The sequence below is a fragment of the Balaenoptera ricei genome, chromosome 1 (assembly GCF_028023285.1).
Source record: "Balaenoptera ricei isolate mBalRic1 chromosome 1, mBalRic1.hap2, whole genome shotgun sequence".
Taxonomy (NCBI): domain Eukaryota; kingdom Metazoa; phylum Chordata; class Mammalia; order Artiodactyla; family Balaenopteridae; genus Balaenoptera; species Balaenoptera ricei.
Window position 1 is genome coordinate 111,730,568 of NC_082639.1, and position 27,025 is coordinate 111,757,592.

The following is a 27,025-nucleotide window of genomic DNA, read 5'->3' on the forward strand; positions in this document are numbered from 1 at the left end:
GGGAAGGTTGTAGAAGCGTGAGGAATAGTGGGGAAATGGTCTGAGAATGGTGCTGGCAATGGAGACAAATGCTGACTGTGTCCCTTGGCCTGAAGGGTTTGAAGGGCTTCAAACTGGGGAGAATGAGCAACCCCCAGCAGAAAGGACACAGAAAATGGGCATTTTGGGGGCCAGGGGCAGCCATCACATCATTTTTATTCCTGCATCTTCATTTCCTAGCAGAATACCTGGCTCAGCAATGAAGATCACACACTGTCTGCTCCCAGCCAGCCCCTGCATCAGGTGCATGAATGTTAGCATTGATCCAAAATGACCACCCAGAACTATTGACCGGAACCAACTCAACTTGTTACCGGTTTCATGTGTGTTGAAAGGACTCCTCCCACTCGACCAGGGACTGACTCATTTGCCTTTGTCTCCCTAGTGCCCAGTGGCATGCGTAGCCTTAGCAAACCGTATTTGAGAGAAAGATGACAGAGTCTGCTCGTTGCCCTCATGACAGTTGTCTAGAGAGCAAGTGCCCATCTGGCCCCTACAAGGCCCTGAGTGAGAGTTCTGGTTTATACCCTGCCCAAGGCCCACCTAGTTGCTGGGTATAATACTGGGTTCCAGATGCAAGGAGCACAGGTGAATCTCCAGGTCCAACAGGCAAGAGGGACCCAACCAGGGCTCAGGGCCGTGGATGGAGCACTCTGGGAGTGGACATTTGCTAGGAAGGAATTGCTGTTCATCTAGTGGAGAATCTACAAAGCAGGTAGCCAACACTTGTGTATTCTGTCTGAGACACACACATCAAAGAAATGGAGGAAGTAACGCAAGCTGCTGGTAAGAAAAGACACTTTATTGTTTCTTGAGTTGTCTGGAGGCCTCTGGGCTCACTAATATCTCCCATAATAGAGTGGCACTCCGTGGCCTTGATTGTGGTAGTCTGTGACTATATCCCCCAGCAAGGAGAGGAACTAGGAAAAGTCAGTCTTCTCGTCCTTATTCTTGTCCTTTTTCTCAAAGTCAGTGGACAAGTAAACTGTGCCCATTTTGGTCTGCAGGAAAAGACACAAAACAAGGCAAATTCAGTCCCACAGGAGTTATGAGCTGGGAGAAGAGGGAGAGGCAGAGACAGAGAAACGAGACCCAGAGCAGCACAGATGTGGCTGGTGTGGCATTGACTGAGGGCAAGTGTGGGATGGGGTGGGGACATTGCCATTGCCCTGCAGTTCATTGAGGGAGAGTCCTTGCCCCAGATGTGAACTTGGACAAGAGACCCCACATGGTGAGCAGGCTCTGCCCAGAGCTGCGCTGCCCAGTGTGCTGGTGGGTGGTCTCCAGCCCCAGACCCGCTGCCCCACCCCCTTCAAGGCTACCACCTACCTAAGTTCTCCTCAGGGGCTCACAATCAGTCCTATTCATATATACGTGACTAAATCATTTTGCTGTACACCTGAGTCTAACACAATATTATAAATCAACTATACTTCAAGTAAATCAGTAAGTAAGTAAATAAGTAAAGAAATAAGCCCCATCCTTGTCCTCTCCAACCTAACCCTCCTCTCCTGTTTGCTTTTCGGCCTCCAGGATCTTACCTGCTCTGAGGTCCCTCTTCTTGCTCACCCAATCTCCTTGTTACCTGGTAACCCCCTCATTTTGTAATCAGTTCAGAACATTCTGTCAGGTTAAAACAGGTCTGCAAATGAGTTCTTCATTGTAGTAAGGGGTGTTAAATTCTGACAGTAATGAATACATACAGAGAACAACTGAGTGGTTACCAGAGGGGAGAGGCAAGAGAGGGGAAGGGGATAAAGAGGTACACACTACTAGGTATAAAATAAATAAGATACAAGGAGGTAATGTATGGCACAGGAGACATGACCAATATTTTATAATAACTTTGATGGGGAATAATCTATAGAAATATCAAATCAGTAGGTTATACACTTGGAACTAATATAACATTGTAGATCAACTATACTTCAAAATAAATAAATTAAAATTTTGTTCCTATTCTAAAAGACAATTCTGTCAGTGATGGAATTTCTATCACCCTCCCTCTTATCTCAAGGACCCTGTGGGAGCCTCTCGAGCCTCTCAGCGCCTGAGCAGAAGAGCTTGAGTCTCATGCAGGGTGGGTGACAGAGGCGAGGGGACACATCACTGCCCTCCAGTTGTAGCCCTTTTTGACAACCTAATATCAACCATTTATATCCACATATTTTCCTACTTTGCCACAAACATCACCTCTTTTTACCCTGATAATAAGCCAGGATAGGAAGTCCTACTATGTCATTTTGCAGTTGAGAAAGTTGAGGATCAGAGAAAGAGAGTGACTTGTCCAAGGTCCCAGAGCAAAGCGTCTTCAGCCGTGCCAGGGCCCGAGCAACATTGGGAAGCCAGATCCCGACTCACACGGGCACTGAGGAAGTTGGGGGAATTCTCCTTCAACAGCTTCGGTGGGTCCCCCTTCTCGATGGTGTCTTCGGGTCCCGAGTATTTGTGAGACAGGTCACTCGTGCCTATCGTGGTCTTCTCAGCCTCAGTGCTGCTCATCTTGACTTTGAGCACAGCTGCCAGAAAGAGAGACAGTGAACCTTTGTATCCTTTCCCCAGGGGAGGGTCTCCAAGTTAGGATAACGGGATGGGGACTGAGCAGCCAGTGAAGGGAGGCTCAGATGGAACAGAAGCAAGTGTGCTTCTCTATGTGGTGGGAGGAGTTGCTGAAAAGGAGGAGGGTGGGACCAAGCATGGGGCCTGGGTCCCCACAGGGCAGGGTCTAAGAAGATGAAGGAGGTCAGCAGACGTCCACTGTGGGTAGAGCCACAGAATGTGGAAGCAGAGATGTAGGGGTCAGCAGCAGTGAGAAGGACTGAGCCTGAGATGGGACCCAGCAACCAGAGCATTTTGAATGACCCCACACTTCAAACAGCAGCAAATCCATCTCCTCCCGGTTCAACTTCAGCATCAGGGTTAGAGTCACGGGGGCCGAGCAGGGTCATCTCTGATCTGCTCTGACCCTCCTGGGCTGCTTCAGGAAGACCCCCCTGGAGGCCCAGCATGACCATAAGGCAAGCTCTGCATGAAATGGACTGCGGAGGGTCCCGGGCATGAGTGTGAGCAGAGAAACGCAGCCCTGTCCTGAGCCCTGGTGGGGCTCTTCCTGGACCATGCCTGAGAGTGAGAAGGAGGCACTGGGGACCAGAGTCAGCCCGGGATTGAAGTGAACAGAAATACCTGCCCCAGTTCTAGGCTATTGGGTGGAATGTGGGAGATGGGGCTCATTAGAATTGCTGACTATTGGGCCGTATCAACCCTTTGTACTTCTCTGCTCTCTGCATCTCCAAGGCTTGACCTCATTTAAATAAAGAGAAGGTCTGACTTCCCTAAGCAGGTTCTTCCCCCAACAGTCAGAGGTCTGGGCTGCCCTGGACCCCAACCAGAGAAATTGGACAGAGCAGCCCTCGCTTCCCAGACTTTCCAAAGCACCCAGGAAATGACCCCGTTTCACACGTGTGGGCATCTCAGATAAACCCCGTGGCCTTCTGATGTAGGAGAAAGATCCCCGCTGTTTTGTCAGTAAGAGGAGCCACGCAAGGCCTTCTGTCAACTTGGCCAAGACCAGAGCTGAGCCCCGTGTCCAGACGGTCCCTGAGCATTTCCCTGCTGGGGAGCAGATGGGGAGCTTTGGTGGATCAGTCTCTTACCTGCGTGGGGGCAGGATGTCTCAGCGGACTAATGGTGAGTGGGGGTCCCAGGCCTGGGCTTAGGGAGCCGTCAAGGCTTTGTCAGGGGCGCCCACTCTCCCCAAGGGTGGGGTGGGGTGGGTTTCACCAGCCTGGGCCCTGACAGGCAGGTGGATCCAGAGAAGAAAGAAGACAAGGAGGTTGAGGATGGTCCTCGGGCCCCAGTGGGGCGGTTTCCACAAGAGTTGTCACAGAGGAGCCCACGGGAGGAACAGGGAGTATCTGGTCAGTCATCTTGCCACACAGATGAGGCCCTCAGGAGGGGTGAAAGCAGACAGCCTTGCTGGTGGCAGAGCTGGGACTGGACCACAGGCTCCTGCATCCCCTCCCAGAGCTGCTTCTCCCCTCCTCCACGCTGGGCCCTGTGCACTCCTCCTAGAAAAGGCAGAGAGGCAGGTGCAGACTCACCTGAGCTGAGGAGACGTCACCGAGGAGAAGGATGAGTGAGATGTGCACCTGGGCAGGGACCGGTCCCTTTAGAAGGCTCAGCCGGGCTCTTCCCAGGGGCTGGGAGCCCTGAGACCATGTTTGCTGTTTGTCTCCTGGAACATTGTCCCATGCAGCTGGGTGGACCCCACCCAGGAGGGTGTGCTCAGCCGTTCCCGGCCGAATCCCAGGACACTGGGTCTTGCACCTTTCAAGGAACCTCCCCTAGAGCCTTCTGCTGTCCCCAGCTTGATCTGGGGCCGGGCAGCCAGTGCGGTGTGTCGCAACAGGACAGGGAACCGGGTTGAGAAAACTGGGTTTCTGGACCTGAAGAGGATGGAATTTTGGACCCTGAAGGCAGCATGGTCTCCACTTTCATTCACTCAATCCTTCTACGGAGGTGGCCTGAGAGCAATAATCACCACCAGCACCGCTTACTGAGAGCTTAGGATGTGCCAGGCGCCAAGATACCTGCTGCTGCTGCTGCCTCTTTAGCCTTCCCCACCTACGAGGGGGATCTGTTGTCTCCACGTAGGAGTGGAAAATCAGGTTTATAAAGATTTTAAGTAAAGTAAGATTATACAGCTAGTAGACAGCAGTCAGTATACACTCCCAGAAACATCTAATTCAAAACCTTCTGTTAGGGACTTCCCTGGTTGTCCAGTGGCTAAGACTCCACCCTCCCAATGCAGGGGGCCCGGGTTCGATCCCAGTTCAGGGAACTAAGAGCCTGCATACCGCTACTAAAGATCCCAAGTACCGCAACTAAGACCTGTCGCAGCCAAATAAAAAAATAAATGATTTTTTTTTAAAAAAAAAAACCTGTTAATGCTTCAACTAAACCTCAGGGCCTGCCCTCTGGGAACTCACAGTCCAGAGGAAAGAAACAGGGTCCTTCACTGCCATCTTCACACCAGGTCCTCAGTGGATCCTGGGAGGGAGACGAGTTTCACGACCCACAGTGACAGACGAGGGAAGCCAGAGAGGGCAGTGGGCTCAGCCCTGTCACTTGTTGCTGAGGGGACACTGGGGGTCGGAACCCTGAGTCCTGACCTCACTTCCTCACTCTTGAATTCCCTTTACAGCCCCCCAGGTGCCTGACTGTCTAGGTCCAGTGGTGGTGACGTCGGCCATGGAATGAGCCTGCAGGCAGGGGCTTGGGCCAAGTTCCCTCCCGGCCCCTTGACGCTGACTTCCCATAAGTCTTCATGACCTTCCTCCTTCCTCCGTGCAACACAATCTGCTCGGGGCTTGGCTGCCAGACCCTGGGTTCTGCTGTGTCCCAACCTGCAGCGGAAAGGCTGGTCCAAGTGCAGGAAACAAGAGCCTGGATTCAGGCTGAGGCCTGTGGGCTTCTGGGCAACTGCTCTGCTGACTCACTGGGGACTCTCATCTCAGCTCCTGCTCCCCTTAAGACTTCCTCCCTTAGAGTGTGGGAGCTCAATTCAGGCATTGGCGTCCCTGGCCCGGCCCCACCATGAACCCTGGTCGGGCCCTCTCAGCACACTGACGTCCCTGTCCCCATTATGTCCACCTTCCCAGCACCACTCCTCCCTGGTTCACTCGTTTAACCCATTCTCATCCCTGCTGAAAAGACTCCCAGGCAGAATACACAGGACACTTTGAGCAGGGAACTGAGACTTCGTTCCCACTTAAGCCCAATTGTAGCTTAAAATTTTGAACTATGTCGAAATACTTAAAATTAGTTTTTAATGTTTATAATTAATGCTCCTTTTGTTCAATTCTCAGCCTTGGTTTCAGAGGCTGGGCTATTTATAATCTTCAGCTCCTGGAATATAAACACCTCTGATCCTTTGCAAGGTCCTGCTCTTCTTTTATTTATTTTCCTCTAATCTCCATTCCCATTCCATTCCCCCCAAAAGCATCCATTTTTCCTGTATATGTATACATTCTCACAAACATGAATAGTTATTTTGGTCCATGTGCTATTAAAGTTTTTTTATTTTATATAGATCAAACTTACAGAAATGTACGGCAAACCAAAATATACCATGCAGCCCAATGACTTCTCGCTAACACCCATAACCATTGCTTAGATCAAAAAAGAGAACATTGGGGCTTCCCTGGTGGTGCAGTGGTTGAGAATCTGCCTGCCAATGCAGGAGACGTGGGTTCGAGCCCTGGTCCGGGAAGATCCCACATGCCGCGGAGCAACTAAGCCCGTGTGCCACAACTACTGAGCCTGCGCTCTAGAGCCCGCAAGCCACAACTACTGAAGCCCACGTGCCTAGAGCCCGTGCTCCCAACGAGAAGCCACCACAATGAGAAACATGTGCACCACAATGAAGAGTAGCCCCCACTCGTCACAACCAGAGAAAAGCCCGCACACAGCAACAAAGACCCAAAGCAGCCAAAAATAAAATAAATAAAATAAAATAAATAAATTTATTAAAAAAAAAAGAGAGAGAGAGAACATTGGTGGCACTCGCCTGCAGTCACTGTCCCCTCTTCTCTCTTCCCAAGAAAACCACCATCTGGACTTTTATGATAAAGCTCTGTCTTTATTTTCTTTATATTTTACCACTTAAGCATATATCCACATACACTGTAGTGTCTGGCTAATTTCTGAATTTTACATGAATGGAAAAACATTCTTCTGTGCCTGCCTTCTTTAACTCAGTAGTAAATTTATAAGTTTTATCATGTTAGGGTGCATACTGTGGTTTTTCATTGTTGTGTCATATTCCTTTGTGTGAATGGGACCATGATTGCCAATAATTCTGTGTCAGATACCACATGCTGTTCACTTTCTTATCTTCCTTTCAGAGTGGTATCCTGCCCAGGTGACCAGAGATTTTGACCTGTGACCTCATGTTCCCCTGATGCAGCAGCCTCCCTGTCTAGTGACCTGTATGGCAAAGGGCCCAGGGCAGGCCATGGTTGTGCCTGTGCTGGGTGTTTAAGGAATAAGGAATGGATGAGTCTCAGGACACAGAGCCCAGGTCTTGGGGAACAACTTTGGATCAGTCCTGTTTGCTGTCAAAGAGATCAGTGTTTCAGACCTACTAGAGAACGGACTTGAGGATATGGGGGGGGGGGGGAGGGGTGAGATGTGACAGGGTGAGAGAGTGTCATGGACATATATACACTACCAAATGTAAAATAGATAGCTAGTGGGAAGCAGCCGCATAGCACAGGGAGATCAGCTCGGTGCTTTGTGACCACCTAGAGGGGTGGGATAGGGAGGGTGGGAGGGAGGGAGATGCAAGAGGGAAGAGATATGGGAACATATGTATATGTATAACTGATTCACTTTGTTATAAAGCAGAAACTAACACACCATTGTAAAGCAATTATACTTCAATAAAGATGTTTTTAAAAAAAAAAGTGTAGGCAGCAAATGTAAAAAAAAAAAGAAAGAGATCAGTGTTTGCAATCATTCTCAGCAGCCCAGTCACACCCCCAGCCTCTCCAATTATCACTCACCACAACCAGAAGGGCTATAGGGAATCCTCCAACACCTTAGCCAAAAAGGCCTTTGGTACCCATGAGCTGCTCATCCAGGTCAAATCTGGCTTGAATCATCTGTAAGGCTTTGGGTCCCTGGAAAGGAAGATTGTTCTGTTCACCCATCCAGGCATCGAGGAATAATAGCTACTTATAAAAGAACCACCATTTATGACCAAACACTGTGCTAGTGATTTAGTCTCCTAAGGTGGAAGCTTAGATTATTGTTCCCCTGTGTGAGTGGGCAGCAGAGAAGGCTGGAGCATTGAACATTGGAAGCCAAGGGGCAGACCTAAGTCACTAGCCTGACACAGAGCCACAGAGGAAGAAGACCCATGGAAAGTATGGATCTAGGCAACAGAACAGGATCTTCTGTGAGGATCAGAGCTTGCCTGGTGCCTCCAGCCAGGAACACTGGCTGTGTTCTACCAACCTCCCAGAGCATGGCAGCTCTGCCCAGAATTTCCCATCAGAACCCTAAGACCTACCAGTGCACACTCCACCCAGGCTGACTCCTGAACCTTTGCCCCATCGCAAGTCCCGTGGGGCTAGGGTAAAAGTGATGGGAGACTGTGGGTTAGAACAGAGATGAAGGGCTTGCTGAGCTCTAGGAACTGTGGCTTTGGGTGTCTGGAAAGGAAGATTGTTTTTGTGCACCCATCGGGGCATTAGCAGAAATAATAGCTAATAGTAAAAGAACTCCCATTTATGAACAATCTGTACTAAGTATTATGCTAGTGATTAAATTTCCTAAAATGGAAACATTATTAATTTTAGACCCTCCTTCTTTTCTGATACATGTATTCAACACTAAAAATTACCCTCAAAGCACTGCTTTTGCTGCATTCCAAAATGAAAGGTTTTGATAAGCTGCATTTTCATTTTTATTTAGTTCAAAATATTTTTTACTTTCTCTTGATATATCTTTTTTGACCCACATGTTATTTAGAAGTGTTTTATTTGATCTGTGAAAATGTTGGGATTTTCCAGCTATCTTTCTATTACTGGTTTCTATTTTTTTTCCATTGTGGTCTGAGAGCATACATTGTATGATTTCTATTCTTTTAAATTGGTTAAGATGTGTTTTATGACCCAGAATATAGTCTATCTTGATGAATGCACCGTATGAGCTTAAGAAGAATGTGTTTTCTACTGTCGTTGGATAAAGTAGCCTGTAAAAGTCAACTAGATCCAATTGCTTGATGATGCTGTTCAATTCAACTATGCCCTGATTGATTTTCTGCCCACGGTATCTGTCCATTTCTGATAGAGAGGTATTGAAGTCTCCAACTTTAATAGTGGACTCATCTATTTCTCCTTGCAGTTCTATCAGTTTTTGCCTCATGTATTGTGATGCTCTATTATTGGGTGCACACACATTAAGGGTTGTTACGTCTTCTTGAAGAACTGGCCCCTTTCCATTACATAATGCCCCTCCTTGTCTCTGATCATTTTTCTTGCTCCGAAGTCTGTTTTATCTGAAATTAATAATTAATTAGTTAATTAATGAAAACCTCTAGCTTTCTTTTCATTTGTGTTAGCATGGTATACCGTTCTCCATCTCTTTACTTTTTATCTACCTGTGTCTTTGTATTTAAAAGGTGGTTTCTTCAAACAGGTATTTGCGGGGTTGGGGGATGAAAGGGAAAAAAATCGTAATTATTTGAGGTAATGAATGCTAATCAGCTTGACTGAGGTGATCATTTCATAATGTATATTTATATGAGACCATCACATTGTACATCTTAAATATACACTATTTTTGTCAATTATACCTCAGTAAAGCTGAAAAAAAGATTTTTTTAAATAAAAATGGAATAAAAGCAAGTTTTTGTAAACAGCTTACAGATGCGTCTCGTTTTTTAATTCACTCAGACAATCTCTGTCTTTTAATTGGTATATTTAGACCATTCACGTTAAAAGTGATTATTAATAGAGTTGGATTAATATCAACCATATTCATAGCTGTTTTCTATTCATTGGCCTTTTTGTGGGTTTTTTTCATCTTTCACTCTTCTTTCTGCCTTCTCTTGTTTTAATAGAAAATTTTGCATAGCTCAATTTTCTCTCTTATCTTAACATATCAATTATACTTATTTTGTTAAATTTCTTCAGTGGTTGCCCTAGAGCTTATAATATACATTTACTAATCTAAGTCCACTTTCACATAGAACTATACCACTTCACAGGTCTTGCAGGTACCTTATAACGGAGTACTCCCAATTCCCTCTTCTCTCTAATTACATTGTTATTATTTATTTCTCTTATCCATAATCACCTAATACATTATAGCAATAATTATTTTGAACAAACTGTAATCTGTTAGATCAATTCAAAATAAGAAAAATATGTTGTCAATTACACCTTGATCAAAAAAAATAAATTTCTAAAAAACGAATAAAAGAATAAGAAAAATAAGAGATTTATTTTATCTTCATTTATTCCTTCTCTAACACTGCTTTGTTCTTTATGTAGGTCTAAGTTTCCGACCTACATCATTTTCCTTCTCTCTGAAGAACTTCTTGTGACATTTCTTCCAAAACAGGTCTAACCAGCAACAAATTCCCTCAGCTTTTGTTTGTCCTTATTTCTCCTTCACTTTTGCAGAATAATTTCACTGAATACAGAATTCTAGTTTTGGTGGGTTTTTTCTTTAAACATTTTAAACACTCCACTCTATTCTTGCTTGCATGGTCTCTGAAGAGAAATCCAGTATAATCCTTATCCTTGTTCCTTTACAGGTAAGGTGAGGAGGTTTTCTCTACCTCTGGCTTCTTTCAAGATTTTCTCTTTGTGTTTGAATTTCTGAAATCTGAATATGATATGCCTAGGTGTGGGGGTTTTTTTGACATTTGTCCTGCTTGGTGTTCTCTGGTATTTCTGGATCTGTGGTTTATTGTCTGTCGTTAATTTTGGAAAATTCTCGGCAATTATTTCTTCAAGTATTTCTTCTGTTTCTTTCTCTCTTTCTTCTCCTTCTGATATTCCCATTATATGTATGTTATACCTTTTGTAATTGTTTTGTATATTCTGTTCTTTTTTTTTCTCTTTGCTTTTCTGTTCAGAAAGTTTCTGTTGACATATCTTCAAGATCACTGATTCTTTTTCCTCAATTGTATCCAATCTACTAAAGAGCCCATCAAAGACATTCATTTCTATTACAATGTTTTTTATTTCTACTATTTTCTTAGAGTTTCCATCTTTCCAGTTACATTACCCATCTAATCTTACATGTTACCCACTTTTCCACTATAGCCCTTAGCATATTAATCATAGTTATTTTAAATTCCCAGTTCGATCACTCCAAAAGAAGTATGCCAATGTGCACCCACTGTGTCCAGGTCTGCCCCATAGCAGTTGTGTCCTTGGACAAACTGCTTCTCTTCTCTGAGTCTTGGATTCTTCCACTGAAAATGGAGTTAAATTACACTTAGGTTGGTTTTTCTTTCACTGGACTGTCACAAAATTTTGCTTCCTTGCTCCTGAAAATATTTGAGTTTGACCCTTGGTCTTGACTATAACTTCCCCAACAACAGGGCCCAGACTCCATCAAATATTCAGTGTCCTGGAAACGGAGCACCATCTGTATGCCACAGAAAACAGGTCTCTAAGAAGGCCACCTCTCCTGCCCAGCACTGGCCTCTCCCCTCCTTTCTCGTTGAACCCCTTTGGGTTTCCTGAATTCTTCATGCCTTTGTTCTCACCAAGCCCTTTACCTAGCATCCCCTTCCACCCTCTGTTTTCCTAGAAAACACATCCATTCTTCAGATGTAGGTTAGCAATTACCTCTGTTGTGGAGCTTTCCCTGACTTCCTCAAATAGAGGTTTTGCCAGGACCCCAGGTTCCAGTGGCACTTCCTCATCTCTTGGTTTGTCCTCCTTGGACGGGTCAGGAACAAGGAGTGCTAGTCCTACCCGACAAGTCGTCCTTCATGTGGCCGGCCGGGGGTGGCACTTCCATCTCTGCACCATAGTCTACTTATCTATCAATGGGAACACTAATAGCTACTTCACAGATTTCTGAGGATCACAAGAGGCAATCGCTGAAAAAGCACTTGGTGAGGTCGAGAAATAGGAAGAGGTGACGTTACTGTCGAAAAAGATACTGACGTGTTGAGTGACATCCGTGACTCAGAGTTTGAAAGCTGTCCTCTCCAGGGTGCAGCTAGTGTACAGAAGTGAAGGTGGTGCTGTGCTTACAGCTTCCCCGCGTATAACAGTGGCTTGGTTGAAAGACATCAATTAGTTATGGGGAAGGAGGAGCAGTTATTCCTAAGGGCAGAGCTTCCTTCAGGGAAACGACACCCGCTCCCTCACCCACCCCACGGAGCTGCTCCCAGAGCCTGGCCCTCACGTAAACCTCAAGTAAAACCTCCTAAATCGCCCTCAGCCAAGGCAACATCCAGCACAGACTCCTTCTCCCCACACCTGAGTGCCTGCTTTGGAGCCCCATCCACACGTAACCAGTAAAGGCAGGACGGCTGTGATAAAGGAGAGAAAAGGAGCCGGCAGTTGTAGGAGGCCTGGACACTGGGCAGGAGTCCCTGAGCCATCTCAGAGAACAGAGGTGAAAAGGGAATAGGAGAGTCCCTCCCACCCTGCAGTCCCACACATCTCTGGTCCTTCACAGTGGTAATTAATCATTTATATACAAGAAACCTTGCCTGAGGTTCCAGGGCTTTTAATTTTTATTTATTTATTTTTGGCTACATTGGGTCTTCGTTGCTGCGCGCGGGCTTTCTCTAGTTGCAGTGAGCGTGGGCTACTCTTCCTTGTAGTGCGCGGGCTTCTCATTGCGGTGGCTTCTCTTGTTGCAGAGCACGGGCTCTAGGCGCACGGGTTTCAGTAGTTGTGGCACGCGGGCTTCAGTAGTTGTGGCACACGGGCTTAGCTGCTCCGCGGCATATGGGATCCTCCCAGACCAGGGCTCAAACCCATGTCCCCTTCATTGGCAGGCGGACTCTTAATCACTACGCCACCAGGGAAGTCCCTCCAGGGCTTTTAATAACTTCAAAAGGACAAGTGGAGAGCCCAGGTCCTGGCTTCCCCCAGAGGCTGTGCCCAGGGAAGTGTCTGGAGAGGCAATGGAGGCTGCAAGAAGGACAGGAAAGGTGAGCATCCCTGCTTTTGCCTACAGCTCCTGTCACCCAAGCCTCACAGGATGAGGCAGTGACCCAAGCAGCAGCCAGAGGAAATAAAGAATATTTTCTGCTCCAAAGATAGTTAAGGAAACTCTGGAAGATTGCTCTGCCTTTATGTTACTCCTTCCCTGATCAAGAGCAGCTGCATTACCTGAGCTGCTGACTTAACACAAATGCTTGTCTCATTGTCAAGATCTGGCTCAGCTCGGTAACATCACCACCTCTGCCTAGATCGGCAATCCGCAGTGTGTGCTCTGGGGACCACCTGGGTCAGAATCTCCCAGCTACTGTGAAATTGCAGATCCTGTGTCCCATTCTTGGCTTTCTGACTCCAATTATCTGAGGCGAAATCCAAGAATCTACATTTAAACGTGTCCCAGGTTCTTCTGGTTTGCTTTGGCTTCATTTGCGGTTTTTTGGGTTTGAATCCTGGAGAGAGTCTGAGAACCACTGATTAGAGTATAAGCTCCCCAGGGGCAGGGATCAGGCTCTTTGTGGCATAGTCAGCACAGGCACGTCCACAACTCACCCACTTCAGGGACGTGCAAAGGAACCAGAGACAAAGGCTGTCTCTTCAAGGGAGCTACTCTCCACAGGGAACAGAACCCTCAGGAGGAGCCCGGGTCAGGCTGCAGGCTCACCTCCCTCCACCCCCAACTACACTGAGCCCCTGGGGTCCCTGTACACACCAGCCCATCTAAGACTCCTTGCCTCTGTCCACACTTTCAGCACTGCCCGCGGTTCCCTTCCCCCAGTTCTCCAACTGCTCTGTGAACCTTCCGGCTTCACCCGACAGAGTCTTCATTCCTGCCAGACTCCCCAGCACCTGCATCCCTATTTCTCAAACCCCCTATTGCACTGAATGTCAGGGTTTACATTTCTCTCACCAACACAGCATTGCAGTGAGCTCCCTGAAGGCCAGTCAGGTATCATTCCTCTTTGAACAACTAGACACAGTTCCCAACACAGAGAAGGCACGCCCCCCCCCCGAAAAAAAAATAATGAATCACAGGGTGAAATAATCTTAGTGAAAGAACTGACCCAAGAGTCAAGAGTACTAGGTCCTCTGGTCCCAGCTCCACTGGCAAATATCTGTGAGATCCAGGACAGCCAAGTCTCAGGTCCATGAACAGCAAGAACTGAACACATTGTATTCAATACACGTAGGAGGACTTCCCTGGTGGTGCCATGGTTAAGAATCCGCCTGCCAATGCAGGGGACATGGGTTTGATCCCTGGTCCGGGAAGATCCCACATGCCACGGAGCAACTAAGCCCGTGCGCCACAACTACTGAGCCTGCGCTCTAGAGCCCGCGAGCCACAACTACTGAGCCCACGTGCCACAACTACTAAGCCCACATGCCTAGAGCCCGTGCTCCACAACAAGAGAAGCCACCACAATGAGAAGCCCGTGCACCGCAACGAAGAGTAGCCCCCACTCACCGCAACTAGAGAAAGCCCGTGCTCAGCAACAAAGACCCAACACAGCCAAAAAAAAAAATGAATATATTTATTTAAAAAAAAAAATCAGATGAACCAAGTGCCAGGCTCGTGATGCAAGGTCTTTCTTTGTGTGGTAGAAAAACATGAGAGACGCTGTCCTTGAGCTAAAGAAATTGAGGAGGTTGATGTGTGCAATCTCGTGGTGAACAGTACTAGTCTTGGGGTCAAAAAAACAGGTTTGAACCCTGGTTCCTTTACTTTCTAGCTGTGTGAGTCTGCCAAGTTATTTCTCTGAACTTCAGTTTCCTCGCCTGTAAAATGGGGATAATAATATGCACTTCACAGGGTTGTTAAGGGTTAAATAATACAGTACTTACAAAGTGGTCAGCATGGTGCCTGTCATCGAGGGAGCCTTCCATAGATGGTTTGAAGGTTGGTAGAAGTAGTATTAGCAACAAGAGCAGCAGAATGGTGTGATGCCATCAGACTGGCAGTCAATTCCACCCACATTTAATCAGCAGAGGAGAGACAATTACAATGGTCCTAGAGAGTCTGTCCAGGTGTGAAATGGGAAAGAAGAAACCACAGCTCCTTGGGCTGTCTTGGTTCCCATGCGGGATCATCTCAATGAACTGAGGATGACATTAGTGATAAAGAAACACCTTCATCATACAACATGGCACCTCAACCCAAGCCAAGTGCCTTATCTGGGGCTTATCTGAGGAAACAGCCACCCTCCCCAACAACTGAACTGTGTTAAACTTGTTGAGAAACACTAAGCCAGTCTCCAGTGGAAGAGTATCCTGGAGGATTTTCAAACATAAAAATAGTTAATACTTATATCAGGTTTACCTTGTGCCAGGCACTGTTCTAAAGCCTTTACATATCTGAATTCATTTAATCCTCGCAACAAATTTAAGAGATAGGAACCATTACTGTCAACCCCACTTAACAGATATGGAAACAGAGTCACAGTAAGGTTAAGTAATTTGCCCAAGATCTTGCAGGTAGTAAATGGCAGAGGCTGGATTTGAACTTGGGCAGCCTAGCTCTAGAGTCCATGTTCTTAAATGCTGGACTCTGCTATCCATTTTTAATGTGCTTATTTTTATGGGTAGTCTTATGCTACCCATTTTATGAGCTGTGGCAGTGGGTGGCAGTGGTTGTAGCAGTAGGGTTGGGGAGGGGGGCGGCAATAGCGTAAATCATAATCAGAGAGTTCAAGAGTATGAATGGGAACATTCAACCACTGGAGTGAAATGGAAAAACTTGATGGCTCTACAACTGACCATTGGAATTCATTAAAGTTCTGCCTTAATCCTAAAAGTAGAGCTGTGCTTTTCCTTCTGGGCCCAGAGGTGCGGAGGTACAGAAAGAAACCTGTGGCACAAGTGCAGTTGGGTTGAGAGCACAGCTATAAGAGGGGCCAACAGGTGCCACTCCTGGGCATATATCTGGACAAAACTCTAATTCAAAAAGATGCCTGCACTCCAATGTTCATAGCAGCACGATTTACAATAGCCAAGACATGGAAGCAACCTAAATGCCCATCGACAGATCAATGAATAAAGAAGATGTGGTACATATATACAATGGAATATTACTCAGCCATAAAAAGAATGAAATAATGCCATTTACAGCAACGTGGATGGACCTAAAGATTATCATACTAAGTGAAGTGAGCCAGACAAAGACAAATATCATATGATGTCACTTATATGTGGAATCTAAAATATGACACAAATGAACTTATTTACAAAACAGAAACGGGCTCACAGACATAGAAAACAAACTTCTGGTTACCAAAGGGGAAGAGCAGGGAGGGATAAATTAGGAGTCTGGGATTAACAGATACACACTACTATCTATAAAATAAACAATGAGGTCCTACTGTATAGCACAGGGAACTATATTCAATACCCTGTAATAAACCATAATGAAAAAGAATATGAAAAATAATATATATATGTATATAACTGAATCACTTTGCTGTATGGCAGAAACTAACACAACATTGTAAATCAACTATACTTCAATAAAAACAAATAAATAAATGAAAGAGGGGCTGAAAGCTGCTCCCCCCTTTTCCTCACCCATTGACATTCCTCCTGCACCTCAACCAGGAAGGGGAGCTAATCAAACACTGAGCCTTCCCCTGCCTTTTTGGGAACCCCAGAGAAATGCTGATTCCTTCTCCTGGAAGAAATGCCCTCCTAGGTCTACCTGGTCCTGGACCTGGACAGGGCCCGGCCAGGGCCTCCACCCGGAGGTCTGGGGACCATGTGGGAGGCCCCTCACCCACCTGTCGCCATGTCTGAAAACCCACCACTCAGTCCTGGGGACTAATTCCTTATATCTGTCCTGGTCGCCCTTCACAGGGTACAAAACTGACTTCATCCCATTTAGTTCTCGCCATAGTCAGGATGGCGACTTGACTCTGGGTCCCAGCCAGCCCCACAGTCTAGCTTTAATCCCTCTTAATGACTAATAAGCTGTGACCCATTTTGCTTTGGTGCTTCACTGTTGCTGCCGCTGTTCTTTACCCTGTCCTGGCAGGAGTTAGCACACGATGCATAATAGGGCCTCCCTGCATCCGGAGGTGAAAGGCTGAAAACTTGGAACAAAAAGAAAAACTCAGGAACCAAAGAGGGGAAGTTAACATTCACTGAGTGCCAATGAGGTGCCAGGCACAGCTTTAACTCTCTAAACAATCCATTGTCCATCTCTGAGTGAGGAAACCAGGGATTGAAAGAGGTTAGCCTGTGTGAAGTCACACAGCGCACAGAAGCTGAGCTGTGGATCCCACTGGAACCCGTCTAGCCCAGCCCCCTGGACAGTGCCGCTGGTTTACAGACAACAAGACCCAGGCTGGGAGAGGTCAAGTGGCTCGCCCAAGGCCACACTGCTGGTGAGGCCTTAACTCAGAGCTCCTGAACCTTAACCCAGGCACTCATGCCTTCTTTGGGGGTTTTGGGAGCGGGGGGGATTCTATTTACTCCCAAGGGGAGCAACACCTACGCAATTTGCCGACCACTTAGTTGGCAAGCCAAGGAGTTTGCTGACGCACAAGTTGGGAGGGGGAAGCCTCCTCAGTTCTCTTGGGGTGGGAGGTCCTGGTATATGGGGGTTGGGTGCTGGGGGAAAGCCCACCATCACCCCTCAGCATGTTTAGAGAGCCCCAACTTAAACCTAGGGTGAGTCAGCTCACCTACATCCACTCTGTGCCCAACCCAGGCCTTGGGGCACAACCCCGCCCAGAACAGTGTTCTGGGTACTGAATAAGGACAAGGCCAACACTCACACCTGCTGGCCCTACAAGGGCTCTGGAAACTCCTGAGGAGGCAAGATGGGCTGACTTCCGGAGGCTTCTATTTTGCTGCCTAAACTCTCACTCTAGCCCTTTGGGTCAATTCCTTCCATCCCCCTCCCTGGTCTTTCACCTGCTGAGCACTCCTGATCCCACCCCTCCTTCTAGCACCCCCATCCAGATCTACATCCCCCCAAAGGCTCTCCACAGTGAGGCCTCCCAACTTCCACTCCAGGTCTTATCAGAGCCCTGGGTCTTATCAGAGCCCTGGGCCCCATCGGCCCTTACAGAGCTGGGAATTGCCCAAGGGCCGGGCTGTTTCTTCCCCATCAGACAGGCATCTGCTATTTGGTCTATCTGCACCGCTGTCCTCCTACTGCTAAGGGCAAGCTGTTTGGACCAGGAAATTCAAGAGAAAGAGATGTGTTCTGGCCCCAGTTCTTCATTTCCACTCATGTCCAAGAGTTTCTGGCTGCCAGGAAGTTTTTCCCAATAGAGGAAGAAGGAATTCTATTGCCAGCGATGCAACGCCAGCCTCCACCCTGTGGGCTCAAGGCAAGTAAGTCATCGTGGTTGAAACTGGCAGGAGGGAAAACAGAGACTGAGGCAACTCTGATGTGAGATTTAAGTACACCCCAGCCCTGGTGTGGGTGAAGTACCCCTCATATCAGATGCACAACCCACAGTTATGCATTGGACCCCAACACGCAGGCCATCTTTAACCCCAAGAACTCTCCTCCTCTTCCTCCTGCAAGCCCGCAGGGCTTGGTCTTCTTGCATCTCCTCTGCAGCAATTCCACACCCACCTTCATCCTCTGGGTTTGCGGCAGTCACTGTTGATCACCACCCATCTACCAGTCCCCTCCCTGTCCTTCCTTCTTGTTGGCGGACCCCACATTCCATGACGAAAGCTGAAAATGCCAAAGACATTTCAAAGCTTCCTTTGCACCTAGAAGTGGCCAGTGGGACCTGGCTCTGACCAGTGCTATGAAGGAGAAGTCTTGGAGAGCTTAGGAGAAAGATTTTCTGCCTTGGTAAGAAAAAGATTTGGAAAAAAGTGTCCCCTGCTCTCTCTTCTTACTTTAATTGCTGTTATTGAGGGAGCTATACTTATTGCTGCTGGAGCATCTTTCTTGAGGGGAGCAAAAAGAATTGCAGAGAAATTGGCATGGTCGAGCTGCAGAATTAACCAAACCAGGAACCCCTGACATCCAGGTTTCTTGTTATGAGATAAGCAGCTTCTATTTATAATCCACTTTAAATCAATTACTCTGTTTTTTTGCAACCTAAAGGATCCCAACTGGTACAAAGTTCCTCTTCCTAAGACTAATTACACAGGGACACTCAATCTCCAGCTCCCCTCCTTGTAGCCACCCAGAAATCAGACTTCAGAAATCAGAAGTCCCAACTAGACACTGTCCAGCCACGGGGCCCACTTGGGCTGAACTCCTGCCTCCTGTTTATATCACTAAGGGAAGAAGAGGTTGAGCAAATACATGGAAACCTGAGCCTGGCACCAGATCATTCTACTCTCATCTAAATGTGACCTTCCTCCTTCTTACTAGATCACTGTTTCTCGCCGTATCAGTTCCAACCCCTCCTACCCGTGCACTCGAGGCCTTCCACAGCCCACGGCTCTGCTCTGGAGGGACGGGTCTCACAGTCCCCCCCCACACCATCCTTCAGGCTGTACCCCCCGCCGAAAATGCCCTCCTTCTCTCACCCACCCGTGGGCCTCCACCTGCGAAGCTCAGATCAAGTCCCACTTGCTCCATGAAGCCTCCCCAACTACAGCAACCCCGCTGACCTCTTCCTTCAAAGGCTTGAGATTTTACTTCCTCCAGCACATCATTCAGCCTGTAATTTCACAGGCATCATCATTTAACTGCCATGAACATTACTGCCTGTGGCAAGAACCAAGACCCTACTCCCTAAGTCCTGGCCCCAGAGGACAGGGAACATAAAGGCCACCCTGGCTTGTAAATTCTCCAGCCCGGTGGGAGCAGGCTCTACCTCCCTCAGTTCTGACTCCAAGAAGGACAGGTTCACAGTGGTTTTGTGAACAACATATTCTCCAGAACCATCCCAACACAGGCCCAACCTGCCATCGTCCAAAGAGTATCAACAAAGAGGGGCAGCTTCTGGTGTTTGCAGTTCACAGGTCTTACAATGTCATCCAAAACACCACAAATACCAACTCTGACCATTTCAAATTTTTCCAGCACCTACCTCCAAAATATTTTAGGCCTTTATATATTCATCTCAACCAGAATCTGTAAATTAAAATATCTGGGACTTCCCTGGCGGTCCAGTGGTTAAGACTCCACTCTTCCACTGCAGGGGGCGCGGGTTCAATCCCTGGTCGGGGAATTAAGGTCCCATATGCCATGCAGCATGGCCAAAAAATAAAATTGAATTTAAAAAAAAAAAAAAAAGGAAAGATGTGCATTTAAAATAAATAAATAAATAAAATAAAACATCTAAGTTGCATTTGTTGCCTGAATGTCAACAGGGGTCTCCCTGTCCATTGCTACCACCACCCCTGCCGTGACTCCATACCCCCCATGTATGTCCAAAGCCCTCCCCAAGATGCCTACAAATTACAGGAGACTTTCCATTCTCGTGCTCTTCTCTGCCCTGGAGCCTGTTTTCTGAAATATCTGTCCTATGTCATGAGTTACATGTGAAATTCAACCTTTTCCTCAGTTTCCACCCAAAACAAAACACAACAAATGAAAGACATACAAAGTGCTCGTGAAAGTAAATGACTTTGCAAACTATTTGGAAGGGAGAGTCTCAGAGAAGGGTCTTATTAAGAAAGAAAAGCCAACAGACTTTCCTGAGATTAGAGAAAACTCAGAATATGCTAGAAGAGGGTATTTTTTCGTCAAAACTAGGTGTTACTAGAAGTGGGTGGAGGCGGAGAAAAAGTCAACCTCCCTCACCCAGAATCAGATAAAACAGACGCTGCGAACTTCTCGTGATCAGAGCCCTTCCATGGGCAGCCCAGAAGGACATGCAAACCTCCCCTCCCAAGGCCAAGATGTGAAGTAGGATGGGCCCCTTCCTAGCTCCCCGAACCTCTGCGCCCACCAGCTCCCAGCAAACCACTCCCCACCCTCTTTCTGAGAGCCCCCTAAATAGGAACCAGCTTCCCTTTTTCCCTCGCCGCCCCCCCCCCGGTTCCCTCCCTCCCTCCCTCTTACTAAAGTAACACTGCTGCCCCCTCCTGGCCTATCTTGGTAATGGCCCTGGGCGGTTCTGCAGCCTGCTCCTGTTGTCCTGCCTGCTTCTCTGAATTGAGAGGACTGATGTCCCAGCCCTCACATATACCCCACCCCACAGCTACTCCTCCCAGGACACAAGGACACATCCTGACCTTCTGGGCATCAGACTGGAGGGGCGAGGGAGGGATTGATGGGCCTGCTCTGACCCACACAGAGAGAAGCCTTATCCTTACCATTAGACCAGCAACTCCAGTGGGAAGGGGCTGTCTCCCCCTCAGAACAGGACTTGGGCCTCACCCCCTTAAACTGGGAGCTTCCTGGGGGTCACTCTATGGTTAGGGCATAGCCCCTCCTTCTCCTGGCTTCCTCAGGCAGCTGAGGACAAGATAAAGGAACAGAGTGGCAGCAGGCCAGGCCTCCAGCTACAAGCCAGGGTAAACATGGCAGGTGAACTCCCAGCTGGTGAGGACAGGCCGGGGTCACCCCTGCTCTGAGCTTTGCTGAGACAAAGAAGATCCACTCCCAAGGTGTGTGGATTTTTTTTCTCAGACATTAATGCCATTATTATAGTGCAGAACACGTAAGCTCCTCCCTGACCGCTGGTGTGGCTCTCCCACCCGCCTCCCATGAGAGCAAGCAATGAGCTCACCTTTCCTCAGGGCCCAGGGCCTTTATTGCCCCCATGGCCGGTGCTTCACCCCTATCTGCCTTCCATCACCTCCTCCTGTATCCTTCTGGGCTCCCCAGACAACATCATGGACCAGCCACACAGGCCATGGCAGACACAGATACTGGGGATCTTAGAGGGGAAGAGCCAACATTCCAAATCCAGCTCGGAGGATGCAGAGACCTCAGAGTGGTGTGGGATGAATAGGTTCTGAGAGGCCAGTAGGGAAAGGCCTAAGTCTCCAGAAAACGCAGATCAGAGTTGAGACGCATCACTGCCTCCCTTCTCTCCCAAATGCCTCCTCTCCCAGGTCTGTCTTCCTGCATTCAATTCACTTAGCACGTGCTGGGGGCCAGGCTGCCCTGGGCTCTGGAGAAACAATCAAGACAGGCAGGATCCTTGCCCTCCCAGAGTTCAAAGTCTGAGATTCAAGCAGTCATTCTTTATTTTTCCTGTCTTTTCTCTTTTATTAATTATAAAAAGTAATCCATCCTCATTACAGAAAACTTGGACTATACAAAAGCACATAAAACAGAAAATAAGAACCATTCATGTTACAAGTTAGTTTTACTTTTTTATTTTCTAGTGCTTCCTCCTTTTTTATATATTCATCCAATTAATGCATGCGCCTAGCTTTTTAAAAGTTAAATAGTTCAGAAAAGCTTATAATAATTTTTTTAAAAATGAACATTCCCTGCCCCTCCTGCAGCTCCTCTCCTCAAATGCAATCATTTTAACCATTTCTCTTTCACTTATTCTGTGCTCATTCTGTTTACCACCATCATTTTAATAGTGTGGCTTATGCTTCTATTACTCCAGGCACTGACTTTAGACATTATCTACTGAATGCCTACAATGAACAATAAAGATTAACTTGCCTGGTTTTTTTGTTGTTTTTTTTTTTTTTTTTGGTTTTTTTCGCAGCAACGCACGGCATGTGGGATCTTAGTTCCCCAACCAGGGACCTAACCCGTGCCCCCTGCAGTGGAAGCACGGAGTCTTAACCACTGCACCGCCAGGGAAGTCCCTAACTTGCCTTTTTTCTACTTCCCAACTCCTCTCCCTATCTTCCTCCCCAGTTTTGATAGTTATATTATTATTCCAGCTCTTCTCCTGACTACCTGTGTGACTTCTAATAAGAAACTGAAGGCTCCCTTTGTTTCCTTTCAGCCGGTGCCTCGGACCGCCCCCTCCCTTTTCCTCCCACCTTCTGTCTTTTACATTGTTGTGCAAAACATTCACATTCCATTCTGGGATCATAATTAAATCTTCAGGCTTTGTTTATAGGTTTAGTATAAATAACTGAAACCAAACCCAGGGCTTACATTGTTATGGCAACATAATTATTGTTTACTCCATAGCCAGAAGTTGCTAAGATGACTCTGCTTTATCTAATGGTCCAGAGTCACACTCCTGGTTTCTTACAGGACAGACCTAGCATCAAAGTCAAAGTCTTTTCTTTCACCCTGTCCATTGCTCAAAATCATGCGACATTTTAGGATGCTTTGTTTCTGGACCATGACTTTCTTACTGTTTTCTATTTTATCTCAAGTCTCTAATTGCTTTGGATTTGTTTTTTGTGGGGTTTTTTTTTTTCCACTTGTTAAGAGAAGGAACCTATGCTTATTACATTATATCACTACTGTTGTCTAGCTTCTATTACATGAAATTTTTCCACTAAAGTCATTTTTCTGGAAATCCACTTTGTGAATCTTTCTGAGGATGCAGTTTTCTTCTGGCTTTTGTATTTTTTCAGCATCTTCTTCTAGGGCCATGGGTTATTCTGCTTGATATTTTATCCTTTCTCCTTCGTGCTGCCAGTATTCTTCACAATTTGGCGATTTTATATTCTTAGGAATGAAAGAGTAAATTAGTTATTCCAAGTAGCTTATAGCTGATGCAGGCTTTCCTCACAATTAGGAACATTTATCTATTTCCCCAACTGGTTTGTCTCCTGCATAGGAAGGTCACTTAGCAGTACTGTTTATGTAGCACAGCAGGCTGCACTTGAGTGAACTGACAGGCAACCCACCACATATGCCAGAAGCAGGAAGGCTTTATTCTGGGATGCCAGGAAAGAAGTTCCAGAGAGTTTGTTCATTTTCTTTAGGGGAGAGCTGGGTCCAGGCAGCTATTACTCTGCAAGCAGATATGGGAAGAGGGGAGAGGGGTGGGGCTGCCCTAGCTGGTCCACAGGCAGACTTTCAGCCAACCCTAACAATGCTATCCCCTCTTCTCATTCCCATCCTCCACAGCCAACTCATCCTGAAGTCTCTCTGGGACTCCAAAATGTACATCAGTTCCCGCCTTCACTCCATTCCTTTCCGGACATCATATTCTGTCTGAGTCTTCCTTCACTCTGTTTCATCTACTGAGACACCTCCTTCAATTTTCCATCTTCTATAAATGTTTGAATCTCTTACTCACTGTCTGATCCATCTCATATCACCTTTGCTGCTATGAGCTTCTATCCCCTTTTTAATGGGATCTCTGAAGGGAGACACAAGCACAAATCCTCAACCCATTATTCGGAGCCAAATATCCATTATGAGTCATTTGCTATGTTTTCTTCCAGATTTTTTTTCTGGCCGTAAGTTTCCAGTTTATGTTCCACAGCATATTAATTTCACAGGAGATTAAGTTTTCTGAAAAGAAGCTTTGGAAAAATTTTCCCTCTTAGAAATTTATAGTCACACATTAACATAATGTATCAGTCAGTATTCAGAAATGCAAGCAACAGGAACTGCCTCAAACTGATTTGAATAGGAAAACATCTTAGTTGAATGATATTAGATATTTGACAGATTCACCAAGAAGACTAGAGAATGAGGGCTTAGAAAATGGGCGAGAAGAAACAAAAGATACACAAACAGAAGCACAGCAGTCTGGCAGGGACCCTATGTGGTCACCCTGGGCACTGGCCAGCATGGGCACTGGCAAAGCTGCTGCCCACTGTCAGGAAACATTCTCCACCACCTCTGCTTCTTGGGGAAACCAGCCCAGATCCAAACTTCCAGGCAGGTGCCTCTCTCTGGTTGGTGCAGCTGCCAAGGAAGAGAGGAATAAAGTACATAACTAGAATTTTCAGCTTCTGCAATGGGCGATGGAGTCTGCTTCACGAGATGAGATAGTCCCCACATATAGGATGGGAATCCAGGAACTGGGCAGCCAAAATGAAAAAATATCCACTTCCCATATCCAACAAGACTCTGAGAAGACTCGCAAAAATAGATCCTGTCTGGTAAGATTTCACTTAGGCTTTCCCCGTCTTATTTTACCACAGCCCTTTTTCTAGAACAATTATTAACATCTCACAAAAAGTAGTGCTCTACAGAAAGCAATATGTGAGATGCTGTTACATATACTAGAGTAATATCATTGTTACGCAAAACTGGAATCATACTGTACATATAATTTTGTATTGCTTAATGTGCAACAGTATATAACAGTATATAAGTTAACAGGGCATAATTAATATGCTTTCCTTGTTTCTGCTTTCTTAATGCTTTCCTTTTTTATACCTCCTTGCTCTTTCCTTTGTTTTCTACTTTTGTTATAAGGATTATGTTTATTTCAACATATCTTCTCCAGTTACTTGCAAAACATGTACTTCACTCTTCATTTTTCCTGTGGGTACTTTAAAGATTTTCAAAAAACTTTTTACAAATATTATTCTAATCTTGAAAGTCAAGAATAAAGTTATATCCTTTCATTTTCCTCATATGAAATAAAGAAATGAATACACTTTTACTCTTTCCAAACCCACTTCCTACTTACTGTCAATGATTTGCAATTTAAATTCCCATTGTTGCCAATAAATTATTGTGTTTACATTGCATTTTTTCTTGAAACAGTTTTGGGGGTTTTTTTTAATTTTCTTTATTTTTTTGGCTGCGTTGGGTCTTAGTTGAGGCATGCGGGATCTTTCATTGTGGCATGGGCTTCTCTCTAGTTGTGGCGTATAGGTTTTCTCTCTCTAGTTGTGGTGCACGGGCTCCAGAGTGAGTGGACTCTGTAGTTTGTGGCACACAGGCTCTCTCATTGAGGTGCTCGGGCTCAGTAGTAGTGGCATGTGGGATCTTAGTTCCCGACCAGGAATCGAACCTGGGTCCCCTGCACTGGAAGGCGGATTCTTTACCACTGGACCACCAGGGAAGTCCCTGAAAGAGGTATTTTTAAAACTTACTTTTAAAGTTTAGTATAATAGTAAATTAATAATATATTTTATTATTATGTTTTGGTAATTTGAACTGACTATAATTTAAGTGGTTTTATTGGTTTATTATCAAGAATTCTAAGTCACCATGCTCGAGTTCTTAATTTTGATTCATCTTTCTTTTTTTTTTTTTTTAAATGTTTTTATTTTTTTATCTATTTATTTATTTTTTAGAAATTCACGTTCTTATTGATTGATTGATTGATTGATTGCTGTGTTGGGTCTTCGTTTCTGTGCGAGGGCTTTCTCTAGTTGTGGCAAGTGGGGACCACTCTTCATCGCGGTGCGCGGGCCTCCCACCATCGCGGCCTCTCTTGTTGCGGAGCACAGGCTCCAGACGCGCAGGCTCAGTAATTTGTGGCTCACGGGCCCAGTTGCTCCGCGGCATGTGGGATCTTCCCAGACCAGGGCTCGAACCCGTGTCCCCTGCATCAGCAGGCAGACTCTCAACCACTGCGCCACCAGGGAAGCCCTTGATTCATCTTTCGATCAGGGGTAGTACTTCCAGTAATTTACTGCAAGAAGAAAATATAATCAGTATATTTACTTCCAGAAGAGAATATAATTAGAACATTTTATGGACCTTGGCATATCTGAGAATATTTTTCTGGTGTCTTTACAGATAGCCAACAACTTAGTTATAAAATTCTGAGTCACAAACTTTTTTTTCCCCACAAAACTGAAGATTTTGTTCACTTGTGATCCTTACGAGTAAATTCTAAGAAATATCAGATACTTGAGTTGTTCCTTTCTAGATAACCGTTTTCCCCCTTATAATCCAATACTTTTTCCAGAGCGTGTCTAGGCATCTCTGTCTTTATAAATTTTACATGGCTTGCAGTAAGCCCTCCTCCTACACATTCTTGTATCTTTTTTCATCTCAGGAAGGTTTTCTTTCTTTGTATTGTAAATAATTACTTCTGCTCTATTTATTCTGCCCTCTTTCTCAGGAACAACCATAACCACACAGGACGGTGCTGAGATTAAATGTCCAGGTGCGGAAACAGGCCCACCTGGGGTCACACTCCAGTTCCCATCCAACAAGCTCTGTGATCTTGGGCATGTTTATTAATCTTCCTAAAGCTGTTTCCTCATGTGTGAAAACAGGGTAATAATACTTTGCAAGGAGTAAGTATGATGCTTATAAATGGATTAGCATAGTGACTTGTACCTGAGAACATCAGGTTGCAAGGTACCTGAAGTTTTATCTTCTTGTTGAAAATCAAGTAGAAAGAAAGGAAGAACAAGGAAAAAAACTTCTTTATGATTACAATTTCAGATTTGCTTCATCTTAATTTGTGCTTGACACTTAATCCACAATGCTTGGAATAACTGTGTTTTTAATTTTTCCCTCTGTTAAGAGTGTTAAGATGTTGTAACCCTTTTTTTTTTAATTTTTT

General features: G+C 46.0%; 1 protein-coding gene and 1 pseudogene across 1 annotated transcript in view; both read right to left on the minus strand.

Annotated features, from left to right (window-relative positions):
* S100A8 (S100 calcium binding protein A8) overlaps positions 1-27,025 on the minus strand; it is a 148,151-nt gene that overhangs the window by 43,992 nt on the left and 77,134 nt on the right. The gene's annotated exons all lie outside the window — the stretch shown is intronic.
* On the minus strand, positions 879-2,541 carry LOC132364986 (protein S100-A7-like; annotated as a pseudogene).